The sequence below is a fragment of the Phalacrocorax aristotelis genome, chromosome 16 (assembly GCF_949628215.1).
Source record: "Phalacrocorax aristotelis chromosome 16, bGulAri2.1, whole genome shotgun sequence".
NCBI classification, from domain to species: domain Eukaryota; kingdom Metazoa; phylum Chordata; class Aves; order Suliformes; family Phalacrocoracidae; genus Phalacrocorax; species Phalacrocorax aristotelis.
In genome coordinates this window covers 12,190,768-12,213,961 of record NC_134291.1, presented here as the reverse complement: position 1 = coordinate 12,213,961, position 23,194 = coordinate 12,190,768, and positions in this window count along the sequence as shown.

The following is a 23,194-nucleotide window of genomic DNA, read 5'->3' as shown; positions in this document are numbered from 1 at the left end:
TAATTATTTTCCTCTTGCACAGCTGAGCCCTGCAGCCCTTCATTTCCTTACCTGAATGCTCTCGCTTCGAGCGGGTTATATACGACAAAGCCTTTCGAGTATATTTGTTGTGTGGCAGAACTTGGGTGTCACACAAGCATCTCAAAACCCTCTTTTCCCCAGCACAGGCTAATAAGGGACATGAATTACTTGGTCTTCCTACAGTCCAGAGGGCCAAAAGACTAAGAGACAGAAGAAACAGGGTCACAGATCCCCTTGCCTTCAGACAAATAGCACAGATACCTCTCTGGTTGACAGACATTAAAACTTGCCTTCTATTTTGTGCTCAGTTTTGCAGAGGGAGATGAAGAGCTCGACTGCATTGCAACTGCATTGACATAACCATAATATCCTCCACCCTAGCGTGCACCTTGCAAAGGTCAGGGAGCAGTGGGAACAGCCACTGCACCCTCTGTCCCATGGGGTGACCCTAGGAGAGGCTGGCTTCTGCTCTGAGCCAAGGCAAATCAACACGGAGTGGGGCAGTGCAAGGGAAGCTGATGCTTTTGCTGTGTTTGCTACATCATTCTCAGCATAGTTTTACAAGTGATGAGATCCAAGGTCTCCCGTCATGACGGCTGCCTCATCGTACCAAGCGCAGACAAAGCTCCACCGGGGGGGCACCAGGCCTGCTTTCATGTACCAAGTGCAGCATGTAGATAGGAAGAGGCACTGAAGGTCAGATGACATCCAAAGCTTGCTTTAGGCAGGTAAAGGAAAAAAATCATTGCCTAGAATGTCCATTTGAATACAAGTCTTTAAACTGCTTCTATATCAGTACTAGGTACAGAACACAAAAGGTGGGACATATTGGTCAACACCAAGTAACCCTCTCAAAATCATCAGACCCTCAGGGGCCCTGAGGTAAGGGCACAGCGAGGTAAGCGGCTCGCCTGCTTACACCACATCGGAACATGCAAACCTTTCACAGTGACTCCCCAAGTCCTCCCTTTCCTTGCAGAGTCCTGTTTCAAGATGACTTCTTCATGAGGTCAAGAAAGGGAACCCCAAAAAGCCTGGCGGCTGCAAAGATCCTGCATTAAAGACACTGGTAATAGTGATGCTGCACCAGGGTTGTTACCAACAGACTAATTCTGTGGCACAGACCAAGTGTCAGAGGCCACCAGGTAGCCCAGCCGCAGCCCCTGGTCCCGGCCCACGTTAGTACGGAGCCGTGCTGGCCTGAGAGCTGCGGGGCGACGCAACTCCCCGCAGGCTTCTACTGGCGGCTGGCCCTACAACCCAGCCAGACATTCAGCTGCTCCTCCTCCTCTAACACAGCAGCATGGAAACCTGTCGTGCCCCAGTTCTGCATCCAGAGCTCCCTTTCCGTGACCTGTTTCTCCCAACTCTGTGCAGATTTTGCAATGTGGCCTGTAAGATCAAAAATGTTGGCTGGGCTTTGCCTCAGCCCCCCTTCTCTGCTTTGAGCTTCTAATTATTTTGCTAATTCTGAACCTAGCACTAAAATGCTCTGAGCACACCTAAAACCTTCCCCAGGAGGGAAAAAAAAAAAAAAAAAATCAAGCTGAAAAATATCTCCCAGGATCTAATCCCCTGTGAGAAATACTCTAACCTTGCCCTGTAACTGAGAGTAGAGCTTGTCTAGTCATTTGCAATTAAGTTCCTGAGCTAATGAAGCTGCTTTATAAAAAAAAAGAAAAGAAAAAAGAAAAAAACCAACAAGCTCAGGTCAGTCTAAATAAGAAATACTGTATCTCGCAGTCCCAGTGTATCTCGTGGCAAACAGCTGTGCGTGCTTTCAGCTTTGACAGCAGAAAAGGTATGATTATTTATTTATTACATGAATGCAGAGAAGCTTCAGGAGTACGCGACGCCTATGCTGTAAGGGAGCTGGAACTAGAGAGAAAAGAAATGACATTCAGCTGGAACCTGTAATTATAAAAGAGGACGTTGACCATATAAAATGCAATTTTGTAATGAATACTTATGCATTAGCTTTTCTTCAAGATTAAAAGTACACAATCAAATCAAGGACAAAGTGGAGCTTGCCCTCAAGGAAAGACAGTTTGGAAGACAAATGCAATTATGCCACTGCTGTTTGCAATGCTACAGAAAGTGGCTGAGGAAACCTCATGAAAAGAAGTCAGAGAAAAAACTATTTGGAAATAATTTCACTCCTGATCTGAATCTCTCCTTTCCCTTAACAAGGAAAGGGATCTTTGCTGCTAGCTACAGGCTCACGTAAACAGGATCTTGCAGCTAACATCTGCTCCCGACACGCGTTACCTATCTTAGATCAGCAAACAACCATCTTCCCTCTGCTTTTGTTTTGATTCACTAATGTTTAAGCTGCAAGAACCAGATCCGACCTGCAAGAGCAAAATTTTAATTAAGTGCCTTGCCAGAAAAAAAACCCTAATTTTAGGAACTGGTCAGTGGCACTCTCTTATTTCCTTATGTTCTCCCATCCCTCTGCCCACGCCTCTGCACTGCGATAGCCCACAGCCCTTCAGGACTCTTCCTGCTCATAGAGTGCCGCATCACAGGATCCCAAACTTCCCGAGCATCCATCAAGCCACTGGTATGTGTCACCAGTGCCTGAAATGCTGATTCCCTGAGCTTGGTGCTCTTTACTCAACAAGCAAGGAATGACAAGGTGTTAAGCAACAGAAGTTGTATTTAAGCCTATCTTTCTTTTTTAGCCAATTAGACCAATTTTACAATCTGCAGAAGACACCAATGCTAGAGGGTAGCTGCCAGCACTGCTCGGGCACAGATCATCTTGATCAGTTATTAAAATTCTGCTTGTTAACTGGTGAGAAGAGATGCATCCAAAATGACCTCACATTGCCAAGAAACCCATCAAATGATCTCCACAGCTGAATGGAGCATTTGCACAGACTCTCCCCACAAAAAAAAAAAAACCAACCCCCCCCCAAAATGTCCCAGCAAAACCCCCAGACCTTTCCTGGATTATACTACAGGTTATTCATGGCCATAGTTACTGGAGGGACACTGTTGTGTTCACAGCTGCAGCTTCCTATGAGCAAACCCCAGATCCTCAGCAGGAGGCTCAGTTTGCAGCAAGCCATCACTGCCTGGCTGTGCGGGGCTTCACTGCAGCCTGCGCAGTGCCCAGCTCAAATAACCCTCCCCAAAACAGCCGGCACGCACAACCACCCCGGAACAATAAAACCACAAGTACAGGCTACACACATCAACTTGCGCTAATGACAACCAGCGAGCTGCACTCAAACAGTGGGAAAAGACCCATACCACGCCTGTGATCATCATAACCTCCAACCCCGAGCTACCCTACAGCCCAGAGCTCAGCAAAACCCCTAAAAGTACCAGTCAGCGATGATGCACAAAGGGACTTGAGGGGGAGGAATTGCAGGGGGAAGACTCACTCCCAAAACCAACACATGGGGGGGGTTGAGGGATGGGGAGGAAAGAAAAGAATGTAGAGAGACAAGAAGCAGCAAAATGTGGGGGAAAAGGAGGGAAGGCGGGGGGGAGATCTCAAGAGCATCCACTTAAGCTTTGAATTGCCTGGCTTTGTCTCTGCTTTGCACAATGGAAACGTACAGTAGCAACAGACAGATGCTGAGAGCTGGTTTGCTTCTCATCTGCAATTCCAAACACCCTGTCAGGAACAAATATTTGAAAAGACATCTATCCAACCATTAACGTATCTAGTGGGGCAATTTTTTTTTTTTTTTTTTTTTTAAGAAAAATAATTCTGCATTCATCACAAGGATGCTCACGCAGAGAGATGCCAACAGAGCCACCAGAGGGATAAGCAAAGTTTCAGGTCTTTCTTTAGGGCTGAAGACAGCTCGCTATGGAGCTGAGAAGGTGCAGCTGGTTAAGTATTTGCAGTACAGAGAAACGGGGAGGGGGGGAAATCAGACAGCTGTATTGTTAACTGATCATGTGCTTGCTTCTGTTTCGTAAGATTTATTCCCTCATTAATCACTGCCCTCCCTTCATTCATGTTAAATATAAAAATGATTAGGAAAGATCCTCATCATGGTTAAAAAAATAATTAGCTGCTACATCATGTTGCACACATTCAGACAGAAAGGAGTGATTAAATTAGGAATATTAAAACCCCATTAATCTGTGCTCAACTTAAGCTCTGCTTGTTCATCTCACTGTGGCACTTATTATTTCTGACACTGAAAGATATTTGAATTACTAGCTGAAACAAGGTCACTATCAGAAAGATGTCAGGTCAGCAATTAGTCAAAGGTGGGAGAAGCTACTAGAACTGAGCTGTGCTTGACATGCCACAAATGTGTCAAGAAGTCTTCCTTTCCCAGTGTCACTCGGACGGCAGGTCAGCGCCGGGACCCCAATGGCGTGTGGGTGCAGATCAGCCCTGCTGCTGCCCAATCCTGCATACATCATCATAACTCCTAGGGTTGCCCCAGATGCCTGCGCCCCAGCTTTGGGAGAAAGGCTGGGGCAAGGGTACAACCTGACAGCCACATCTGGAGCTGTGAATCTCCCCTGGGCTGGCCAGGGCCCAAAGCGGGCGACTGCCGACCGCCGCCGCCACGGTGGCTTGCAAGGCAGCTCAGCAGCGGCTGCCTTCAGCACGAGGTCTAGCAGGGCACAGGCTGTAACAGGAAGGACGGAGTCAATGCGAGGAGAACAGAGCTTTAAATCTAAGCCAATAGCATTGATTTCAGTATAATTAACTGGCTTGTTCACCACTTGCACTAATGCCTGTGGGCAGGAGCACTTATTGTTCACATAACAAAGCACTCCGAGATGTTTTCTCCCTCTCAAGAAGCTAATAACCTCACTTCTCTTTTGGCTCACGAGGCAAAAGCAGCAAGCCTGGCACCAGAGACGTTGACAGACACAACAGAAAGACCCGGAAAAAATTATTTCCTCTGGGGGAATGTGTGCAAGCGCACGAGCATTTGATGGCAACAAGGGAAGATAGCCACAGGTCCATGTGTATCATGGACTTGTATGTGAGGAGTGGTTTGGAGGGAAGGCCACTGCACAGAGTTGGCGTCGACTGCATTGTGTTCACCATTTACACGTCGTCTTTGCTGAGTCGGGAACGTTACATGAGCACGTTCCCACTAGGGCAGCTGGTGCTGGCACCAAGGTGACAGTCTCCAGTGCTCTTTGAATGGGGAACTGGAAGCCAAGAACCATGTTTGCTCAGGGCCTAGGACAGGGTAGTCCACATCTATCACAGAACCGCAATAGCAATAATTGTAAAATTTAACTTCAAATTCAAGAACAAAAAAAAGTAATGATTTTTTTAAATGAACTATTGGCTAAGCTCTTTGGACACCCCCAGCAGTGTCATGTGGGAACCTTTAGACTACAACAGAAGATCTTTGTCATGGCTGCAGACCCCATTCACCATTTCCACTGTGCTGAACAAAACCCTTTGAGATTTGCTGTTGCTGGGAGGCAGTGTTACCTTCCGCCACACAGAGGTGAAGGGAAGATGCAAGCACAGGAGGACAAAAAGAAATCAGTAAGATGTGACTGACTTGTCAGCTGAGTTCCCAGGCTGCTTTTCCAGCCACGGGTGGACTCAGGTGCTTGGCGGTTGATACCTTTGATATATTGGCTACTCTTGCCCTCATTAAGCGGCTGGTGGGGGCGAGGGGGGGAAGCACGCAAACAGAAATTTTCATCCACAGATCTCCCAAAGTCTTTCCTAAGCACAATATTCCAGTATACAAACTACTTACTGTATACTTCATTCAGCACTGACAAAACCACCTCTGAGCCTCTTTAAAAAAAAGAGACAGAGTAAACCAGCTAACAAGCCTGCACCCTAATTGACAACATAGAAAGGAGGGAAAGATGCTACATCTACTTGCAACTGCAGGAAGAACTTTAGGGAAGTAGTATATAATTAATCAAGTTGGGATTTCACTAAGATCCCCTGGTCTTACGAAAAATGCCATAAGACATTTAATGGCCACAGGTGAGAAGAATCTTGGGTTTACAACTCATTTGAAACTGAGCATGCAGAATATAAACTGATCCAACACCACCTCCAAACCTCACAAAAATTATTCTTTCCACTTTTCTGTTTGCCTTTGGACAAGTCCACAGCGCTCCCTCTGTGAGCTGTGGGAGCTCTTCTCGAATGGGATAAACAAAACCACACCTTGTGACCAGTAACTACTCGGGACAGAATCAGCTGAATATGAATCTCTACCATTTCTCTGCTACTTCCTTTTAGAATAATACAGCTGGGATGGGGAAAAAAATTCAAAGCAATGAAAATGTCCTTGCTAAAATATTTATTTACTATCAATACTTCAGGATGTTTTGTTTAGGCAATGGCCACAACACAGCAGCAAAACATCCTGACTTTACCCACAATGGGTTGGATTTTCAGCTAGACACAATAGCAGCTTATTGTTGCCCTTGAGGGTAAGCAGAGGTTTGCTGTTGACTTCACCAAGAAAAGAATTGAGCCCACAAAAAGCTTTCAAAACCCCTCCCTACTAATAATATCATAGACACAACGGGGCAGGGAATAGTTATCAGGCAAGATCCACTATATATTTTATTTCACTTGAAAGGACTTTGAGGCTCACTTACATGAAAAAGAAACCATACGTGGCTATTAGAGACCCATAACAATCCTTAATCATCAACATCAGGGAGCTTCAATTAAGTAAGGAAAACCAGGAGCAAACCCTGGGAGCTCCCACCGCAATACAGTGGCTGGTGAGCTGGATACCCAGCAGCAGCAGAGGTTTGCTTGGTGGCTGAGCATACTGCGCCACTGTGTCCCTACCCTGTGTCCAGTGCAGTCTCGATGACAGACACACAGCTATGTTTAAAAGCATATTTTAATCCTAAATGCTGTTTGGAGGCGAGGGAGCAGGACAGAGTGGATCTGTGGCTTAGGTGTTCATTCATCTGGGACCTCTGTAATTGGTAATTTGGGTACTATGTTGCGTGCACATCATTGCTCCTGTTGCATGATTAGCTATTTTTTTTTTAAAAATATAACATCCTAAACACCAATAACTGGAAAGGCTAAGAACACATCCAAATGACAGGAGTTATTTTGGCCACCAAGAAGCAAGCAAGCACTCCCCTGCCCCAAGTACCGTGGAATTAAGACACTCATAAATCCTTGCCCAGCAAGCCCTGGAGAAATAAGAGAGGCTTTAAATATAATCTATCCTACCACTTCATATAGCAAGGGGAGCAGCAGAACTGAGGGTAAGCAGAGATCAGCAGAGGAAAGGACAAACAGAATTGCCGGAGTCAAACAGAGAAAATTGCAGGTAAATACCAGCTAGATGCAATTCCAAAAACTTCCCCAAGGCCAGAGATGACTCCATGGTTAACACCCAGTTCGCTGCGGCTGCAGCCATGTGTGGCAAGGGAAGGGGACTGCTGACACGTGGGTTGAGCAGAGCTGTAAAAGGCATCACTAAATGCACGATAGCTTGTTAACCGGAGCCGTGCCATTGAGACTGCATCGCTGCATAAGCTTTTATACAGCTTTGACACTTAAAAATGATGTTAGGAAAGGCAGGGCTTGCCAGCTTTTAGGACTTCAGCCAGCACAATGAATGGCATTTGTAGTACCTCTTCCAGCTTGCTGGCACAACATTTTGCCACACATTCACACATGCATCCTGTAGCAGAGGCGCACTGGCAGAAAGGAGTCTCAAAATGGCAGGGCAGAAATTGGTCATAGCTGGCCTCATAAAAGGAAAAATAATTTTAAAAAGAACACCAACAGCTGCACCAGCGTAACTCGTCCTTTTGCTTCCCAGTCCAGGACTGTACCAACACTGGTGGTTCCCATTGCCTCTGGGCAGCATCTGCTGTCTCAGCAGCTCAGAGGGGGTATTTCAGGGCAGGGAAGGGCAATCCAAGAGCAGTCGCACCGCAAGAACTTCGTGTTGCCAGGGAAACAGCTTACTTGGTAATGGAAGCATCATTCTGGGGTTATTTTTTTTCTCCTCATCAGTTTTGTATCCCCATAGCATCTGCTAACTTAATCAAGCCCCAGAGAAGCAGAGCAACAGCCACAGGATATAAAGCAACATGCCCAACACAGAGCAGGCAAGAAGGTAAGGGCACACACCAGTGCTAGAGGCACCAGGCATAGATGAGCAAGGTTTTGTCTTTAATAGAGAACTGCCTAACACTGCTATTAAATGAATCCTCATTAAGCAACCAATAAAACCAGGCTGTGTCTCCAATGACCAAGACACCAACCCCCAAATCCAGTGCCCTACAACCAAGTAGATCCCATGCCCTCTTCTCTTGCGAATCCATCAGCCCCAAAGGAAAGGAGAGGCCCTTCGAGGACCCTTCCCAGCAGCTCCCCATTCATGTTACCCCATGCTAACAAAGACCCCGGCACCTTCACACTGCTCTCAAATCCCTTCTCATGTTTAATCACGATGCTATTGGCTGTTATGGTTGCAAAGACCACATTAAACGGGGAGAGAGAGTCTTGCAACACTCGAGCGAGGGAGCAAACAGCACTCCCTGCTTCGGGCAGGATTTAATCAGACACTGGGGGCGCCGCGCAGCCAGAGGCGCCTGCACACACCTCAGCAGCTCAGCACAAGCTCCTGCAGCTGCGACCTGGGGTAACACCTGAGAAAGGCAGCACTTATTTTCGCTTCATGGAGGACAGGACAAAACCTGAGGAACTCTGCACTAACATCGATAAAGGACAACCCTGTGCAACAAGTCCTCTGCTGGGAGTTACATGGGCTGGGACTGCCCCGTGCTGCATGAGCCCGGGAAGACAATCAGCGTCTTCGTCTTAGTGAGTGGGGCTTGCTTAACTTACTCTGCTGGCAGAACCTAAAAAAAGCGTAATTTCTGCATTTCTCCCTGCTCCCAGTCTGAGCCCTGTAAAGTTTCCATCCACTGGGTTGTAAGGAACCCCTCACAGGGATGATATCCCACAGGGCAGGAACCAGCTAGCCCCTTGGTGATCCGAGTGCTTCAAACCTTCCTGAGCATGCATGTGGTCAAGCTGTGACCTCAGAGGGAGGAAAAAAACCCAAACCCAAAACAAAACCACAAAAACCCCCAAACCACAACAACAATAAAAACCACCACCACCAAATCACAAAACATCTGAGAAGGCAAGAGAACAGGTAAAAGATCTCCAATGCTTTCTAATGTCTTCCTTGGTGGAGGACAACTCCCGATTAATATGACGCACATCAAGAGAAAAGCTAATCCCATAGGGTATTCCTTCAAAAGAAAACTCCACACGTGATATGGGCTGCTGGCCCCACCCCCAGACCAACTGGGGAGACCACTGCAATCAGAAACTTTCAGTTTTAACGATTCTGAAGTTGTCAGTCTGGGGTTTGTTTAAACTGGAGTTATTTTTCACGTGGGTCAAGATTTGGGGGATTTCCAGGGTGTTTCAGTTGAGGTTTCTCTGCGCAAACAAGAGATGGAAAGTTTTATAAGCTCATCTTGTCAGTCCTACGTACGCAGGCAATGAGACACAGCTATGGCGGTACTTGGTCCAGTTCAGTCCCGCACTGCCCCAGCCAGCCCATCTCTCCCTCCGAGCCTCGTCAGAGCACCCTGCAGGGAGGGAGCTGGATGCAGCCTCACGCAGCAGAGGGGTTGCCTGCTGGGGTCCACGAAGGCTTGCAGAGCTGATTGTCTGCAAGCTGTGGTACAGAGCTGCATCACCCACCAGCCCCTAGCTGTTTTCACGTCACCAAATGGCTCTGATTTCCCTGGAGGCAGGAGGAGACAGAGGCAGGGATGGAGGAGGAAGTTTTGAGCTTTGTTGCTACCTTTAAGTTATGTAAAATAATTTCTCATAGTTAATTTCAATGCAGTCAGCTCCTTCAGTGAAGTGGCTCAAACCACAAGGTGCCACACTGAGGGGATTATAATAGCAGTTCCTCCAATTTTGGGGCAGTTCAGGAGCTTACAATCACCACAGTAACAAAACTCTGGTGTTTCTGTCCCCCTGGGTACACCGCACATAGCTCGCTGCGAGCCCCCCCGGGAGGGAGCCACTTTGCAGGGGTGACCACATCCTGGCGGTGCGGAGCCCAGGCGCCAGCAGCATCGCGCAGAGCTGTAACAACAGGAGGGCAATGGGGGCGCGCAGCCAAGGCACCCCCAGCACGGGACCAAGAGAGGATGGAGAGTGAGAGTTATAAAGACTCTGAGGGAAAGGTACCCTTCTGGGCCCTTTCAACCCCCAGCACAGGGCAAGTAGCACAAACATGCTCGGACCACTCCGACAGCTCCATTCCTAAGTGCAAACATGCACAACTTGCCCTGTTGACATGGCTCACGTCCTCCACCTGGACTCCCACAGGCATCCCAGCAAAGCTCAAACAGTGCAAATCTGCCCTGCCATGACAGCAAAGTAATTTTTCCTCCCTGATGTGTTTTATTACCCAACAGAAGGAAACACATGCTTTTGGAAATTGAATTACACTTTCTTGAATATTAAGAGGAAGAAGTTATTCCCTTTGCTGAGCCGCATTAATAACATCCCTGTTTTACAGCTCGCAGGGCACGCAAGCTAAATTTTCTCGTAGTGACTTTCAGTTCTCAAGTCAAGACCCAGAGTGTTGATCTGCTACTCGCAGCAACAGCTTGAGGAGGCTACATCAAACACCCAGAGAGGAGGTGCCCGAGGCGTTTGGAAAATGTCAGATTTTTAGAGGCAAAACAGAAACCAGAGAACATCTTTTGAACCAGTGGCATCAGGACACTTGTACCCAAGGACTCTGGTCACAGATTCAACTTTAAAAGAAACAAGTGAAAAACCAGAAAACCCCCACCTTATCTTCCCAATGCAATTCTGAGATTTACCAAGGGAAGAGGGTCTTTGTCTTTACTTGTTGCGATATCTTCTACCAGGCAAATGGGCAGCGTAAAAAGGATGTTTCTTGCAACAAGGACCAAAAGTTCTCCAAACGTATATATATTTGAATGAAGTATCCTAACCCAAATCATCCTCTAGCATTTCAGCTTGGTTTCAAAGATCTCATACCTCTGCCATCTGGCAGAGGAGGCAACTTGCCACATTTTGTCAAGGAAATTGGGCCTTCAGACAGATGCCTTTTTTTTTCTTTTCTTTTTCCTAAGGCCCAAATTTCTTAAATCACAGCTTTTATTAAACCCCAGCATGGTGTGGACCACAGCCATAATTCTTTTCCCCCCACCTTCCCACCACAAATCCATTCAAAGTGAGTGACATTTGCAAAGTGTATTTTCACGGCCCTCTGTAATCCCTTCAGAATATTAAGACTGCATTACTTTGTCTTTGGTTACATTAACTTCAATTTTCCTTATGAGTAAGTATTTGGCTAAAAATTAATATAGTGAAGTTGAAAAGAATCTTATGATAGGAAAAAGACTAATTTCATCTCTGGCTGCTCAGATACCAGAGTACACTGGGGTTAATGTAATTAACTTACAATTTTAGCCTAGGTTGTGTACATACACTGAATCTCCCTGCTGGAAACAAGATTAGATTTTATTACACTATATATCCTGGTTATCTTCACCATGCCTCCAATATTACTTCCCTCAATGACTTCAAGGCTCTCTGTTGCAATGAAAATGCAGAACCATCTGGTATTGAGCCCATGCAGTTTATTTAAGGATTTAATTAAATGCTCTAAATGGAGAGCTTCTTTGAATTAACATTTTAAATGTGACTTATTGCAGGTTTAATATTGTCTTAATGCCAACCTGGGAAACTCCATAGCCAAGTTGTTGACGTTTAAATTGAATTCATTTGGGTGGCTCCAGGGGGACTCATTAATTAATCTAAACAACTAATGGGGATTGGTTCTGACTTTTGATGAAGATTATTTACAGAGACAATTTGCAGTGAATAAAGACTCACAGTAGGCAAATGTTTAATTGAATTTTAAAAAAAAGGACATCTCATTGTGTTCTATATCAAGGATGCATCTTGCAAGTAAGCTTTGAAATACCAAGAAAGGGACGATTGCTTGAAGCTTCCTAGCTGCACACGACTAACAAAGAGAATGGGTAATTACATTTGCCTGTGTAATTTGCAGCTTGTAAGAGGACAACAGGTCTGCCTGGCTCGCAGGACACACGGAAAGACTCCAACAGGAAATACTGTCTATTATGAAGACCAAGTTGCCCTACTCACTTTTACTCACGTACCAGAAAATGGTATTTTCCAACCAATCATCAGCTGGAAAAAACAGAGGCAACTCCTCTCACTTACCTTTGCAAAAACCCAGCACAACTGCAGTGAGCTCATCAGAGTTACTTTAATTTACAACAATTTAACCTGTAACATCCAATCTTCTTTTATTCTTTGATTATATCAACTCTGGAATCAGTTATTTGCACCTCCACGCGCACCACGAGCCCTGCAAGCGCTAACATGTAGTTACGTGGTTAGTTTTCAGTAAGCCACAGTAGCAACACAGTACCTGCTTCCCTGTGTATCTGCACTCATTAAAGCAAATCATCCTTTAGCCCTTTTCCACTGTTGTTATCATTATCTCATCTTACACTGAAGTTTCCAGTAACACTGGAGGTTGCCACCACAGCAGGAAAGCGCAGTGTACTAAACGCTGCGCACACTCGCGTCCCCAGGGAAAGACAGCTCCTGCCCTGCAACCCCAGCTCCTGAGGGCATGAACACCTCTAAATACCTGTGATTTCAAGCACAAATTCTTGAAGAGCAGTTGTGCATTTAACACAAAGCACACGTGTTACTGGCGAGCACCCCAAGAAAGCACAAGCAGACCAAGGAGCGAGACAGAGGCAGATCATGGGGTAAAGACGTCAGCAGCAGGTTGGGGCTCTTGTGCCTGGTACACCCTCTCCTATGTGATTTCTGCTCTTGCTTGTTACGGACTGTCCTTAACCTAAAGCCAAGCTGATTTTAGATTTAAAAGCATAGCATCGAAGGGCAGGAGAGGTAAAGGACAAAAGAAAAAGGAGGACACCGAGAAGAAAAAGACACCAAATGTCACAAGTGCTACATTCCTATAGCGTGGCCATTAACCACGCAGAGAAGCGTGAGGGAGAAATCATCCAGCATCTTAAATGCATCAACTACCAAAGATACCCAGTGGAGACTGGAGCAGCATCGCTGACTCTCCTCTTCACAGCAACGTGACCGCCTCTCCCTCAAAGGGGTACCAGTTACTTGGGAGACTTGCATCTCTGCTTTAATCCAGACACGAAGGACCTCAGCTGTGGTCAGGGGTCTCAGGGAGCCTCATTCACGCCAAAGAGGCCATATCTCACAGCAGGCACCTAAATGCCTTTAGCAGGCAGCGGCCAAGTGCCACCAATTTTGCCACCCACACAAGTCAATCCAAACATTCAGTGTTTTGAACTCCACCACGGTGCGCCCTGCTCTGACAACTAACTGCACACCAGTAAGCGCACTCCCTTTCTCTACCTTTGGGGTACGACAGGAGCCCTACTCCATGCTCACATTGCCCAGATGGTTAAACCACCTCTGAGGACTGTTATGGGGGGTGGGGGGGGCGCAGTGTAAGCAAGACAAAGCCACTGTGAACATGCTTCACCTCATGCCTCAGGCAAGGCTGAATTCAGGCTGGGCTCACAGTGCCGAGTAGGGTTGTACGAGGCAAAGCCATGGCCTTCCCCACGTACCCTGGTCTGCATTGCGCGAGCCTGGCCAGGGCCCTAGGCTGAGCCCACAACTCTCCCCTGATCTCCCTCTGTCAGATTTGCATTTTATTTTCAATAATATCGCAACCTTGTCTGAACCGAAGAGGTTCCAAACTTCTTTCGAAGGCCGGACACATCCTGCATGCTAATTTAGGAGGCAATTGAGGGGGAGGGTACATTGAGAAAATGCACATAGCCATTAATCCAGGGAGACTAAAGCGTCCTGCCTCAATCAGCACTGCTGGATACTGTCTAGAGCGTCGCCAGCTGCTCTCAGATACCTATAGTGGAGCTCTTTTATGCAAACACCTCCAGTAACAGCTTTTGTGGATCTGACAGACAGAGTGGTTAAAAATTAGGCATTCAGTGGATATCCAGTGGAGAGATATTGTACAGCACATCTGAAGAGGGGAGTCACACTTGGAAAGGAAATTCTGAATTGTCTGAAGGGGAAAAGCTGCTCAGGCAGGGAGGACAGATCCCGACGGCGGATCAAGCTGTGCTGTATCGCCCATATTGTCCGTCCCCACCTTCCCAGGGATAGCCGCTCCCATGAATGCAGATTCACAGGCAGAAGGCAGTCACATCCCAAAAGAAGCAACCAAGGCAGATATTCACTGCAGATGGGAGGATGGAGGGATTATGGTGTTTTGCCCATCAACCCTCAAAATTGCCTACACAACCTTTTCTGCCTTTTTTCCTTTGTTTTTTTTAAATCACCAACTCGCTCAGGGCTCTCTCAGGTTGGTGTAGCTGTTTAATGTATTTTATTTTCCCCAGAATTGCTCGCTCTCAGTGTGAAAAGTGTCAGTTATTTTGGGAAACCTGACATCAAGTGGGCGAGCGAAGGAATTATTCATGAGGACACCATCAGGAGGAAGGTTACCTCCTTCACCCTGACGGGAGGCCGATAGCTCAGCCACCATTTCAGGCTCAGAATGAAGAGACAAAAGTTTCTGCCCCCCTGAACCTGGATGAAGCATTAGGAACTGAAATTATAGAGAAAGGCACAGCCAGTGGATCACCAGAGCAGTGAGGGGATCTATGGCAACACTTCAGGCTCCTTCCAGCCCTGTGCATCTAAAGTCTTCGTAAAAAATCAAGGACACGTTGCAATATCCATTAGGTTTGAGTATCCCCAAGGGTATAAAGCTGTTGCTTCCTTAGTCTGCAGGGCTGTGTCCTGCTTTAAATGCTTGTCCTTCCTTCCAAGAGCAGGCACCCTCCGATTTCACCCCCGGGGAACTGAGGTTTCCTCCATCTCATCAGCATAAGAAAGTGTGGCTTAAAGCAATTCTTGTCTTCTAAAGCTTCTCTTAGGTGTAATGCTATTTTCCTACTACTTGGAGCAACCAGCCTGGTCTGCACCTGCCTGTGAAAGTGGCATGCACTACAGGTGCCGAGTTTGACATGCATGGGCCAGGCGTGAGAGCTTTGTTACAACTTCTCTTTCCAAGACCTTTAAGAAAACAGTCCTTTAGCAGCACTGGCTCACCTCAGCTCTTTCCATAGACAAGAGCTACGCTAGTAGCCAGTAAACATCATTTCTGTCTTGTAGCGCTGACAAACCAGAGGGTTTGGCTTGATCCATGATCGCAAGGTCAACGAATGGCAGAGTCATCTACGCAAAGGAGACTGCTAGCTATAAGGGGTCACTGGAGTGAATGAAATGTTAGTTGAGTAAAAATGGTTTGGTGTTTTTTGTTTGGTTTGCTTTGGGTTTTTTTTTTTTTTCTTTTTAACCAAAATCCTGGAGCTGCTGGGGCAGTCCTTACTTCAGTGAGGATTTCTGTCATTCACAGCAGTTTCTATCGATACACCTTGTTGCTGTAGGGAATACCAGATGCTCTGGCTATGCTGCTACTGCCTAGGGACAGCTTTCAGACATTTTGTTTGATTTTTTTTTCTACTTCATCTATCATCAAAGTATCTTATCCAAACTTCCACGGACTCCTGTGGGCCTTGGTAGCAACCATTAAGAGTCTGCTAACAGGTAACCACACTGTTCCTATCCAGGGCAGAGATCAAATAGCCACAATGGAGAGCTGACAGCTTTGGGACTGCCATGTAGGTACTGCAAAATAAATATCTAAATAATATACATATTTTTTCATATTTTATATGTATATACACACACACAAACAACTTAAACCTAAAATCTCCCTGCAGTGATGCCATGAAAACCCTTAGTATGCAGCCTATTTGAACTGAAGACTGGTCAAACACAAAAGCATATGTAGAAACAAACTTGGACAGAACAGCTAAAGGGCCTTCTAGAGAAGTAGAGCTGATTAAAACCAGAAAACTAAATTTGGAAGAGACTTGATAGAAACTGGCACATGAAGACGGACTTTCTTATTCTCATTTGTACTACTCTGTTATACATAAGGCTGTTCTGAGGAAAAAAAACCAGTTATGTTGAAATGTTAGATGGCAAAGCCATCACCTTTGTCACTGTTTGGATTAAAATGCATCTTTTCCATGTCCCACATGCAAATGGAATATAAAGAGTAAAACCCAGAGCATTTAAACAACCATTTGCAAGGGGGTTTTGTTTGTTTTTAAATACTTGTCCTACTCAAGACAGAATCCACAGACGACACACAGTGTCATAAAAAGCCACTTCTTTGCTCCCTTACAAAAAAGGAACAGGAACATGTGTATCACCCAGGGATATCTGGGTGAGTGCAGAAGAACTTCAGGTGTACAGGCAAGATCACATTCTCAGATGCAAGCATCAAACCAAGATGCCTATATCAATTTTCATATCTTGCACCACAACTACATGAAGGGCCTGTAACAGAGTATGATCCTGAAGCTGAGCTTCAAGTAAAGCTGAGCCTGGGTTTCACACCTGGAACCTGTGTCAAAAACATCACCACAGTTTGGCTACCTCCACCATAGTTCATATCAGCAATGACTGGGACGCATTTTTGCCAATGAGGGTGCACATCTTTCTTTTGCAAAGCAGAAGACGTCAACACAATCAGTGTTAAGAAGCATGATTTAGTTTTGGATTAAACAAAGCTGAGACTGACCTTCTGTCTGTCACCAAGGTCTTGATTATCTTTGGTATTAAGTTCACAGGCAGATGCTTCCATGTCCTAGGGGGGGAAATTTTTGAATAGGTGTTATGCCCAAATTTTATACCTATGTTTGTTCCAACTGTATTTACACTACACAGCACACAAAGATAGCTTCAACATTGTGCTCAGTGTTTCTGGTATCTCAAGTGCAGGAGGGACCAGAAGTGAAGAAATAAAACTTTCCAGTGTCTCAGTACTGATATGGAAAAAGACAGCCAACCCGTTCTTTGGTTGAAAACACAGAGAAAAAGCCTTAAAGAAATAAAAGGAAAAATTATTTTCCTCTTTAAAATTTCTCTCTAAAAAAAAAAAAAAGACTGGAAAATCTGAGATATCTGCCACCTTCTGTAGCAAGAAGTGTGACGATTTTTCTAAAAACTTTTAGAATCTGACATTTCATGAAAACTTAAGCAGCCAACAACAGTTAAGGATGCTCTGCAGCCTCTATTCCCCCAACAGCTTCCCCCTCACCCTGCCCATTGCCCCTGTTGATATCAGTATCTCTATTTTAGAGAGATGCAAACACAGCCAGAAAGAGCTGGTTTGTCAAAAGACCCCAGCAGGTAGAAACGGACTCGATAGCAGAGCCTGGAGCTGCGGAAGAGTCACCTCATCTCTGCTAGAAAATCCTTGAAGCTTTGAGGCGAAAACCAAAGGTGACAGCAGGGAGGCTCCAGAAAAGGCATGGGGAATTGAGTCCGCTATAGCAATAACATCTCTGTAAATTGTTCTCCCGGTGAAAAGCCAGTATGGCGCTAAAAACCATAGAGTTTTACATTGTTACCTAGAGCATGAAATAACGTCCCCACTGAGGGCTGCAGGCTCATAAAGCATAACGGAGAGTTGTGAATGGGATTTCCAAAGGTACCCAAATGCTTTTCAATAAGGCTAAGCTCCTAAATTATTGGGGCACTTTAGAAAAAAACCCACTATGTAGAAGTAAATCCACAAGATATCAGTATCCCCATCAGTCCTCCTGGACTTTGTGGTTACAGAGTAAGTGCCCTAACAAAACATCAGCTGGTAAATTAGTGTGATTGCTGATGCCTGAGGATAATGTCCGGAGGGTGGCCAGGCTCTCCTCACTTAATTCTTTGTTTTGCCTTTGAAAACATTAACAAGCTGCTCTGGAGTCAGCTTAGCTTCCTCAAAATTTGTGTAATGCTTATATTTCTTGGCTATATTCCTTGGGCAGAGCAAGGAAAGCTACCAAGACAACAAAAGGCAGGCTTTCAAAAATAACAGATCTGTCAAAAATACTGGTTCTACAGTGTGCAGATATTTTCCTTCGCTGCGCGGGTGGATGGGCGTCTATTTGGTGGGCAGTCCGTACAGACCGCGGCAGGAGGCACCTGCACTCATTCAGGGTTTGTGCAGAGGATTTCCCCTTGATCTCCTGGCAAATAAAGATTCATAAAATGGAAGATGTCTGTTGGCTGCTTATATTCAGAATATCTAACAGTGAGAGAACTACTGCATGACAAGTAAAACACCTTAAATACCAGATGAACACACAAGCAACAGAAACTCTGAACTAGATGCCAGGGTGTAAGAGACAGGGCTGGCTCAGCTCTGCCTTGGACCAAAGCTAGGAAATCCAGACCAGAAAGTCCTGTTTCATACGCACAAGAACTGGTAAAATCAGGTCTGTACTTATGTTGTTTAATAACTAAATTATCACCCACTCCCTTATCAGCCTTCTGTGCTGAACTACCCAGGGCAGCAGGTTAAAGGAAACAGAACATGCAAAGTGGAAAGTACTCAGCATTTGTTTCTGGAGAAGACAACTGGAAGATGGGAAGGCAGAATTAGAAAGATACAGCTCTGAGACACAAAGCACACCAAGACCAATGCCCATTCCCCCCACAGTGTTCTACTACTTTCTTAGCAACACACGTCACTTAGATTAATTTTCTGAAAGAAAACAGACTGTCTGAACAACAGCCTGATGGTCTCAGCAATTCGCTTTACAATTACTCACTAAACTACCTTGATTTAATTATTCAAGAAGAATCTCACTGCCACTGATAACTACTTAATTAAAAACACAACTTTAGAGCAATAAGAAAGTCACATTATATTGCATTTGAAATAGATTTCTTGCTGAAAACACACACAGTTCATTTTAACCGGCTTAATGTGCCAATATATTTAGAGTCGCAAGGATTTTAAGAATGGCTCGAGCAACTGTGATCATCCAGGGGCTGAAAACAACACTCATAAGCTTGTTCTCATTTGAAGCAATTCCAGTAAAATCAAATTAAAAGCATCACTGCAACAGAGCTAGTCTACAGCATAAGCAAACTTTACGCTCAGGAAAGTCAGAAGTTGAGAGATCAGGACAAGCTCTTACCCTGCTTACAGACCTGCTTCACCTTTCCCACGCACTGCTGCCTGCTTGCCTGCCTCCTGCCCTCTCTGCTGGTGCAAGAGATCCACAGGTGAAGGTGCAAAACCCTAAGTGGGGCTGCCCTTTACATTCCCATCCAGGACCCACCAGCAGATGAGGACCCATCCTGGTCCCAGCTGGGGCAAATGCAGGTAATTTCAACCCTCTCACCCCCTGCTGTGACCTGCCTTTCTCTCTGGCGTTGCTCTGCTACAGGCCAAAAATAGGAAACTTGTGCTTGTTCTGTAAAGGCACCCTTGGCCCTGACAACTCCTCAGTACCACCTTCAGCCCAAAGCACTGCAAAGGCACGGATGACAAGTGTGCAGACTGTCTGGCTCCCGTGCCCGACCCCCCGTCCTGAAAGTTCCCAGCATCTCCCCCAAGAGGATCTTCTGCCCCTGCCCAGCCTGTGTGCATGGGGGGATATCCAGCCCTTTCCTCCCTGCCCCCCACGTCAGCATGGTGGGAGCAGCTCAGATCTTCCAGGTTGGAGATCTCTGGCTGAAGGCAACTGCCTGAAAACAATTCCCATTTTTAATGAATCTTAGCACTTCAACAGGTACCAAGTATGGGTATCATTTGATCCTTGCAAGAGTCAAGACCAGTCTTTGCTAACTGGGGTTTTTTTAACCTGTGACAGAAGGGGTTGTGAATTAATTGGTTCGGTTGCTACTGTGATAGAGATGGAGAGCGCCTTTGGGGGAAAGAGCTGTTAGCTGCCTATGGTGAGACAGACCATGTGCAAGCAGGGGTAACTGCAGACAACAGCATGACTCATGCAGCATTTTCTGAGAGCACCGGCTGGATTTAGACTGTGCCCAGTAATGTAGAAAAGCCTCCCAAATTACTAGCATGTCATTTCCAATTTAGTTATTTAAAACATATCTCTTTCCCCTTAACTAGGAGGTACTGGCTCCTTTGGTTTTAATACCTTTTCAGTACAGCTGAAACTATATATGTATTTATATACGAAAAAATTAAATTATTTCCCTTCTTGAATATTATCTTCCCAGTTTATTGTGTGCCCTCTCTCCCCTTCTCTTCCCGGAGAGACCAACCATCACATGAAAATGGTTTTCATCATCTGCAAAATTTGATGCCCAAAATAGCCCCACGGTTGCCCTAGCAACTAGCATTTATTCCCCCTCCCCCCAGCATCCCCCCCTTTGCATATTGCTGCATATTTCTATCATCTCTTTCCAGGCACAGTTCATAAACACGGCTGCATAATAAAGAATGTTATCACCAATGACTTACAGCCCAGCTGCTGCAAATAAGATATGAAGTGGCAGGGAAATACAATTTCATGCAGCTAGGACAACAGATTGATTGGGTGCCCTTCAAATTTGATGCCACTTCTTTAAGTCTGTCCAAATTCAAAAAAAAAAAAAAGTTAGTTTCCCCACCTCCCCATCTTTCCATGGTAGCAACAGACAATAAAAGTGGGAGATAATTCACTAGGACACTCATTATGTCTGCAGCAACCTTGCCCTGAGAGATTGACAATTTAAAGAGATGTGCTGCTTTTCCCTGCCACCTCCTCTACTTTTTCCCCAGCCGCCCTTCTTCATCAAAAGTCTCCTTCTTCCAGTTTGGTTGCCTGTTTAATTTAATTATCTTCCCTTTCAAATTATTATTTCTGTTCAGATTACTAGCCAGAAGGTTGTTATAGATAGACACAAGCAAACCCCTTAATTTCATTACCACCATCTCCAAAATTTTATCCTTATTTTTATTTAGTTTTGCTAGAACAATACAAAAGGCCTCCCTCCCCTAGCATTCCTATCGAAGAACACCCCAGCGAGGACAAAAAGATGCATGCTTTTACATTCTTCTTCCCCCATCGTTTCTGATGGGTTGACTTTCAATGGTACGGAGGTCTGCTTTGGAGGCTGACCTGAGCATGCAGAGGTCACCCTGTGATCTTGTGGTACCAGCGTGCAATGCCGTACAAGAAGGACCAGCTGCTACCAGGTGGGCTGTGCTGATGCACACAGGGTGCTTCTGCTTACAGGAGTGAGAACGTCTCTGGGTGCAGGCAGACACAGACCCTGCACGCCGCTGCAGCCCAGGGTTTCTCTCAAATTCACTTACCCTTTCTGACCCCTTCTGCCCCTCTCCATTGCTAATAGGGGTTTACCGAATTCTTCTACACCCTTGTGTGCTGCCCAGGGCAAGCCTGTGGCGCCTGTCTCTGAGACACTGTTCCTTCCTGCCCCTTGGGTGCAAACTGCCTTCCCCGTGGTACCCCACATGGACTATTCCTTTGACTGGAAAGGATGCATGGAGCAGCGCTGACAAGGACGGGGGTCATTCTGTAACGGGGATCTTGGCACTGACCTCAGACACCGCAACTGTCGGGGGAAGAGCAAGTCACAAGATGTGTAATGGGTGCACAGAGGCCTCACTGCTTGGAGGTTTGCAGCAAAGAAAAACCTGGTTCATTCCCATTTAACAAAGAGAAGAGAGACCCATCGTACTTGTTGTGCAGCCTCCTGCTCCGAATTAGCTCTAGGATTAGTTAACACCAATCAATCACAATGAACCAAATCAACCACACAGGGAGGAAATCACTCCTTGCAGAAGCTGTTCTCTTAGTGCTCAACTGCAGCAAAAACCCCAAAGTTCTCCCAAAGAGCCCTGAACAAACCCATATGCATCTGGAGACAACACGAAGCTTGTAATCTCTTCAGCATCTCCAGCAGGCATTCCTCATAGCCAGGGCTGCAACTGCCAGGGTGACCCGCAGCCAGCTCTCCCTGCCCAAGAGCCTGATGTTACAGGGATGTGTTGCTCCATGATCTGATTACATCCAGTGTGACCTGCAAGATCCCGTTGCCCCTCAGTTCCTCCTTTCCCGTCGGCACATTGCAGTAACGAATCTAAAACTCCGTTTCGAATACAAACAGCTCTGATTTGTGCAATGAACTGGATCTGAATTCTGGCAGTTTGCACTCATTTGTCCTAGGACGTTGTGATTCTTAAACGTAAACTTGTAGGACATTTGCCACCTCTTCAGATGGAAAACATGAAAGCAGTTCAGAACAGGATTATTACTATTATTAAAATGAGAGATGAGGTTTTAAACCCAAAACTGCAGATAAGGAAAGTTAAAACCATTTTCCACCTTGAAATACGTTCCATGACGGAAAACTGAAGTCAGCTTTAAAGCAGCATTCACGGGTCACACAGAGGAGTGTGTTTAGAAGATACCACAGCAAAGTTGGTGGATTTTTGTTTCTTTTTTCTTTGGTGGCACTTCTAGCAGGAAAATAGTAGAGTTGATGAGAAGCAGAAAATGTGTAATATGAGAAGGAAAGATTTTTACAAACTAATTTCTACCATCTCCTTTGAGGCACGAGCAGTTCTTTAATCTAAGACGGGTCATTTCTGTATCTTTTTTTTGCCCTAAGTGGAGGCCAAGTTCAAGAGGACTGTGTTTATTTTTATTTCCTTTAGAAGTACTTGGATACAGAATCCCATTTATCTTTCTTGATTCAAATAAATTAAAAATAACCCACCCCAAATTAGTGTGTCCTATAAATACCCCATAATACACAGGATTCAAAATCACTTTTTTTTTTCACCTAAAACCTTAAACCCTACTGACACCATAAAACATGAGCATTCCCCACCCTGTGATTGTTTCCCATAATCTAGGAGAACATTAAAGGGAGAAAAATTGTGCTGAAAAATGACATCTTATCTATTTCCTTCCTTCCTACCGCCATTCCATGTTTTTGTCATTGCAGGTCAGACACCTGCTCCCCGCGTTATAATCTGTGGAAGTGATAAATGCTTGTAGGCAGTGATTACGAGTGGCCGTATTCACTTGGTGTCAATCTGGAAACCAGCACATTTGCTCGGTTGCTGTTCTTTGTCCTGCCAAATAGGCCAAAAAGGGAGGAAAAAGGCAAAAAAAGGAATGGACAATTTTTCTCTCTGTCCTCCTTGTCCCTGGAGGGCAGAGCTACTGCCAGGCCCAGATGCTATATAAACCCCCGTGTTGGAGAGGGAATGCTGCAACTATGCGCACTCTTACAAGCTCT